General features: G+C 38.2%; 1 long non-coding RNA gene across 1 annotated transcript; it reads left to right on the forward strand.

Moving 5' to 3' along the window:
• Nucleotides 1–253: 253 nt before the first annotated feature.
• LOC128852316 (uncharacterized) lies at nt 254–6180 on the forward strand. The gene is made up of 3 exons (XR_008450069.1): nt 254–364; nt 2627–2713; nt 3183–6180. It is a non-coding gene; the product is annotated as an uncharacterized LOC128852316 (long non-coding RNA).
• The last annotated feature ends 626 nt before the right edge of the window (nt 6181–6806 follow it).

Raw genomic sequence — 6806 nt, forward strand, 5'->3', positions numbered from 1 at the left:
ATATAAGAACTGTCACATGGCTGTCTTTCAAGAAATCATATAAGCAATTAATCTTGTAGTGCATTCATGTGGTAAGATTGAAATCTTTATAAATTACATGCTAAAGATATTTTAGCATCAAATATCCCTTTAAGTCCAGCAGTACTTTTCAAGATATTCACAAAGTTAATATTTGACATTATGTTTCTAGTGATAATAATAATATAAAACAGATGTAATTATAATGTTAAACAGTAAAACAAGGGGTATAAACAGTAAAGCAAGGGGTATAAATTACGGAACTAATGGAAACCCCTTCAAAACCACTGATCAAATAACATTTCCTTTCCAACAGGCTATTCTTACTTCTCTTAAGCGAAAAGTGGTGAGTATGAGAAGAAAAACTCTTATGATATAAAGCTATTACTGAAATTTTCTAGAGTAGCTGGGCTACTTAAAATAGTTCCTATTATACTGTAACAAATATTGTGATTGTATTGAAACATGATACTGATTTTAAAACCCAGCTTTTTATCTAACCTGTCATTGTTTAACATTCTATGCATGTATTCCTATATCATTAACTTTAAATAGTTTGAATATGTAGTTCTAAATCTTTTTAAATGTGTAGCTTTTACTCCCCATTTTCCATGTTGGTAATCTCTGATATTTACTAAATCTGAATATTCCTGATATCCCTAATATTCAATATGTATTGACTCTGTGAGCTTTAACATGTCCTTTAACAGATATTTTTGTGGGCTTTCATGACCGTTGTCCCTGTATGTGTGCAGGTAAATTTTTAACTTGCAAAGTTTAACAAGCACATCTTAAGTCTTTTTTTTGACAAGCTCATGACCCAGAATTCTAGTAAAAAAATGGATTGAACCATCTTAAAGCAATTACTATAGTATATTCTGTTCATGTAAACCTGAAACGCTCTGGAAAGATCCATCAGGGCCAGAGAACTGGCTGGTGAAGCCCTGACTCTAAGAAAGCCTCAGGCTTAGAAGATCAAAAGTTGCTAAGTGAAAATAGCATTCCTGGACATTGTCTTTACTGAGTAACCATGTCATCCTGGGAACAGGCTACTATTTTAAAAACTCCATGTGCTAGCTTATGACCGAAAGCAAGTCATTTTTTATCAGTTTGGTCAAATATTTCCTTTTTTTCTTTATCAGCATTAACAATTCCACTGCAGTCACTAGACTTATGCTGAATTGCTTTTTTTCTCAGTATGTGGAGGTGTTAAATCTGTAACTTGTTATGTACAGTAGATACTAACTTGAAGTATTTGTGTCCAGGTGACAGCTGAAGGCAAATATTCATAGTTTATTTATATTTACTGAAAAGCAGAGAAAGGAGTAAGCTTGGAACAATGTTATTTTAGATTATTGTATAGAGTTCCTACACTTGGAAGAATATATAGTATAGTCACTCCATCAGTCTATACTCTGATGTTTTCCCTGCAGTCCTCCTTTTTTTGATGTCATTTTTAGACTTGGATCATTCAAGAGACAGAGTGTTGTTGTCCACGTGTTCATTTCCTCTGTCTTAACTTATTACTAGTCCGAGTAAAACTTTGGTTACTCTTTCTGCAATGACTACCAGTTTTCAATGAGATTCTTAATGTCAGCAAAGAGGACTCTTGTAATGATCAAAATATTGCTTAGCAATTACACAAGGATTTGTTTACATCTTAGTAGAAAATTTGTTATGTGAAAAACTCCCTCCTTCCTTTTAACTGTAACTTAATACCCCAGCAATGAATACGTCCTTAGTCAAGATATTCAGTGCCTATAGAGATCTACCGCAATTCTTCTTGCAGCTCCCACATGCAAGGTGTTGTCCCTTCCACATCTTGGAAGCAAATGATGAAATGAAGCTATTTGTTGAGGATGGGCTGAAAGGAGCAGTCCTCATTGTTGGGTCAGGTTTGCTTCTGTCACACAAGACTGAAGGGTGTGATAGGAGGGAAATGCCACACTACAGCCAATTTATTTTGCTCCAACATATTCTGGTTGATTGTTGTCACTCTGAGTCAAGATATTGTCTGGGAAAAAGAAGACTTTGGAAGAGATGCACCCACCAGGTGTGCAAAGCATGTGGCACAGAGATGACTCTGTGGTCATCCTTTGCTGGCAGTCTCTCATTCGAAGTTTTCCTTTTCTCTCTAGCAAGGCATTTTACACTATTTCTTTTTTCTACAAGACAATTGATCCTGGGGGGAGGGAGAAGCTCACTGTGTGATTTTCCAGGTAAAAGGACTCTTTGTATAGATGCATGAAGTTAATTTCCCAGGATCGTACAAAGAATTGGTGCAGGACCTCCAGCTTGGGAGTTGGTATGGGACTCCCTTCTTGCACTGATAAAGCAACAGAACTTCTATTGCTGCCTTGCTTCACTGCTCATGAGCCACCTCGAGGTTACTCTCCCTTGCTGCTCTACATGATGGTCCTAGACTTGCTGAGAAAGCTGTGTATTAGGGCTACACCTCACTGCTTAGCACAGGTCAATCCTTCCCTGGCTCTCCTGCAAGACCTGCCAGAAAACACAGATTGATGAAGGTCACAGGGCCTTTCTGGAGATTCAGCTGTGCTAAGGGCATTTTTACACCTTTACCTTTAAAGGTCTTTTTCTGCTCCAGGTTATGGTGCTCCATTTCACTGATATACTGGACTTGAGAACAGAAGGAGTAACAGAAAAGCAGAATATCGGACAAATGTACATCTAAGTGAGTATAAAACCCTGCTGCTTCCATCTGTCTATTGTATTGAATAAGGCTTGTTTTTTTCCTTCTTGTTTTGGTGTTGTTTGTGGGAGTTAAGGTCATTCAGTGATGCAGTGTGAGTCTGTCTGTCTATTCATCTGCTGTTCCCAGACAACACCTGAGGTCCATGGATGATTTCAGTGAAACCTGACAGAGGTATGCGATTCTAGAAGCCCTAGATTATTGAAAGCTCCACAAGGATAGAGGGTCAAGAAAAACTGTCCCTATTGAAAGACAGGCCATTGTGTGAGCTCGACCCTTGTTTTCTATCAGACAAGCCATGAACTTATCACCAATAATGTGGATGTGCATAAAACCAGGCCTTTGTGTTCCGTATGTAGTGTTTTTCCTAGTAACCATTCTTATTTTGCTAAATTTCACATGTACACCTCCAAGAGGACAATGTTTTTTTGACTGCCTCTTTTTGTTTCAGATTTGCTTTGATTTTTCTCTACATAGAAGTTGTGCAACCTTTACCAGAACAGAAGATGGAGCATGGCTATAATTTGACTGGTATACGTGTGATGTGGTCATTTCTGCACTAGTGAGGAACAGCTTACAATAAACTGTAATACCTCCACATTACTATAACTGTAGTCACAGTATGGACTGTACTCATAAAGAAATGACAAATCATACTATAGGGGATTATGGCTCGCTATTTTTCTGAATTAAAGTGGTAAGTATTTCTCCACATGAACTTGCCCAGAAGTCAAACAATCAATTCTTTTTTATAAAAAAAGGCAAAGGATTTGGCATATTCATGAAAATTGAATTTTCACCTATCTAGAGGTTGCAGTGCAGCCATCCCTCTTTACTTCTCACTACATAACCTTTGAGCTGGGTAGTGGATGTTTCTCTTTTTTATATCTGTAATATTTACTTTTTACTGTCAAGACATACGTCACATAATCCAAGAAAATGATGAACATTTTGTCTGCTCCACAAATCAGTATAGTCCATGCTTTAGCTTCTATGTGTGAAGTCATATGTGCATATCAGACTTTCATATTTGTCAAAAATTTTTCCTAGTGGAGTGATTTAATGTGAGGCTTTAGAAATTACTCTGTTCTTTTGCAAACCAGAACAGCCAGACTGCAAGCTGGTGATCCAGTGATCTAGGAGTGTAGACTGGAAATAGAGCTTCTTCCTTGCTGCTTTGACTGTGCACAACGCTTAAAGGTAGTCACATAGTGATCATCCTCAGTGGAATTTACCCCACTGACTCACTAGTACCAAGTGGTAATTGTACCCATGCAAGGAGGAGCAAACCCATCAAGCTAAAGCTGCCCCAAAGACAGGGGATGAATATGTAGATCTTTATCTTTAGTAACCATAACAAATCTCACTACATTGTGTTGCATATTTTTATGTTAACAATATTGAATGAAAGGGTATGACATAAAGGAGCACCTCCCAAGATATCTGTAACAATAACAGTTTACAAATATGGCTACTAATTAATTAGACGAAGGAAAAATGGTGGACTTCATCTTACTCCCTGTTGAATATCTGCAGTGTTTGTACCAGATGCCTATGCCTTTCTTTGCTAAGTCTGGACAGAAATAGGCTCTTTTATATATACTATTTTACACAGTACGATTCACCACACAGTACTGAAACAAAGCTGTATTAACTTTGTCATAAAAGTTATGATCTCAGGGCTCAAAGAAAAGAGGTTATGTAAGGAGTGCAGTACTGGTAGGCCTTCTTAAAGATTGTACAATCTCATTATGCTTTTGTCCTGTTTCCACATAATTCAAGAAACTGTAGTTAGCTGAAAGTGCAATTAAAGAAACAAACTGAGAAAATTGATATGAAATTATCTATTTTGTTCTGATGATGATTTATTTCTTTTTTTTGATAGTTAACAGTCTAAAGTAAAAATATTATTTTCACAAGAGGTAGACCCAAGCTTCCTCTGTGTATGCGGACACACTTAGATCTGTTTGTGTCTTACTAATTGCATAAAATCTTGATCATACTTTTGAGCTTATTTAAAAAGGGGCTTAAATGAGAAGTTAGTGGAAAAACACACGGTCTCTCTGCCTACATGGATCAGAATCAATTCAGCATATGAAGGATTGAAAAAGGAAGTGCAAAAGCCCTGCGAGCATAAAACAAAGATAGTCTGCCAAGGCAGAATGAAAAGGGTCAAGGTAGCTTTGGCACACAGGGCCACGAGTAATGAGCTGAGCTTAGAATAGAACATGTTAATTGAAAGACTAATGTTGTTTATATAACTGAAAATACTATAAATATGCAATCTGGAAATAAACTGGAGCTTGCTTGCCTGCTTGCTCGCCTGCTTGCTCGCTTGCTCGCTGCAGCTCAGCTCGGCTTCTCATCCTGTGCCTGATTATCTGTCTCCATCAACCATTTGCAACACTTAAACTTCCGTTTCCTCAAACAAATCTGTCAGTAATTTCTCCAGGGTATCAGCCTTCCCTGAACTTATTTCGGCTGCCTGAATTTCAGTTAGGTCTTGAAAAGCGTTGATTGGAATTGACAGAAAAGAGAAACTCCTCTGACATAGATAGTATCACAGCATTAATTAACTTAAAGAAATAATCGCTGTTTTATTCACTTTTCATCTTCCTGATACACAGCTAGCAGGTCAATCTGTGCATGGATGTAGACAGAACAGGTGTTAATCCCTTTTGGTTTGGTAATATACTAAAGGCATTCATCAGTAAGTAGACATGGCAAATGAATAAAGGACGTATAATAATTTCACTGAAATAAATGTAAAGATACACAGTAACTGGTTTTTGGAGCATGTCTTACCTGAGGAAGTAAAGCTCAGTTTTTCACCCTTGGGCCACCAACTGGCAGGGACCTGAAAGTTTATTGTGAAAACAGGTCAACATAGTTGCAAAGAAAGCTGCATCCACTTAATTCACTGATAGGTTACTTTGCTTTGGGAAAAAGCAAAAAGACACTAAACTGAATAGTCCAGGGTCTTCCGAGTTGTTCAAAACTCCAGTTTTGGAATCCTCAACGTAAGAAGGATATGGAGCTGTTGGAGTGGATCCAGAGGAGGTCTACAAAGATGATCGGAGGGCTGGAGCACCTCCCCTACAAGGACAGGCTGAGAGAGTTGGGCCTGTTCAGCCTGGAGAAGAGAAGGCTCAGAGGAGATCTTATAGCAACCTTCCATACGTGAAGAGGGCCTACAGAAAAGCTGGGGAGGGGCTATTCATAAAGGCTTGTGGGGATAAGACCAGGGGAAATGGGTATAAACTGGAGAGGGGCAGATTTCTTCACCGTGAGAGTGGTGAGATGCTGGAACATGTTGCCCAGGGGAGCTGTGGCTGCCCCATCCCTGGAAGTGTTCAAGGCCAGGCTGGATGGAGCCTTGCACAGCCTGATCCAGTGGGATGTCCCTGCACATGTCTGGGGTGTTGGAACTAGATGATCTTTAAGGTCCCTTACAAACCTAACTATACTATGATGCTATGATACTTCCTTCTGCATGTGACTAATAAAAAAATAAATAAAACAATTATATGAGGAATTTGCTGAAGCAAGGTAGGAACCGGTTGCCAAAATAAGTTTCCAAACCAATATTAGATTGCCCTTCTGGACAGAAATCTGATGAGGTGTTGCCATAAATCAACAGCTCTCAGAAGTGTACTAGATGTGGACCAAAACCTGTTGAAACGCCCTAGTACCATCACACAAAGCTCATTTACAATATATCATTTATGATTGGATTATCATATGTGAATGTTTCCACAAATCTTGTCATCTAGGTAAAATCAATGAATTAATATCAAGGTGGTTATAAATGTCTATAGAGATTATATGGCAGTGTCTGCTGGTGAAAATGAAGGCCAGTAGTAGAGATTAGAGAAGGGTCTTTAGAAGGAAGCTTTGGATATATTGCTCCTTTTTTTTCTGAAGTCTCTAAGGTTTAATCACTAAAGAGAGTGTGATAACATCTGATATCTTCAAGATGATCTTTATATTCCTATGTATACTTCTACTACAGCAGTAACATTTTAAAAACTTGTAAAGATACTCCTAATTCTAGAGGAATTTGCCACATAGCTGG

Source organism: Cuculus canorus, chromosome 5 (genome assembly GCF_017976375.1).
Source record: "Cuculus canorus isolate bCucCan1 chromosome 5, bCucCan1.pri, whole genome shotgun sequence".
Taxonomy (NCBI): Eukaryota; Metazoa; Chordata; class Aves; order Cuculiformes; family Cuculidae; genus Cuculus; species Cuculus canorus.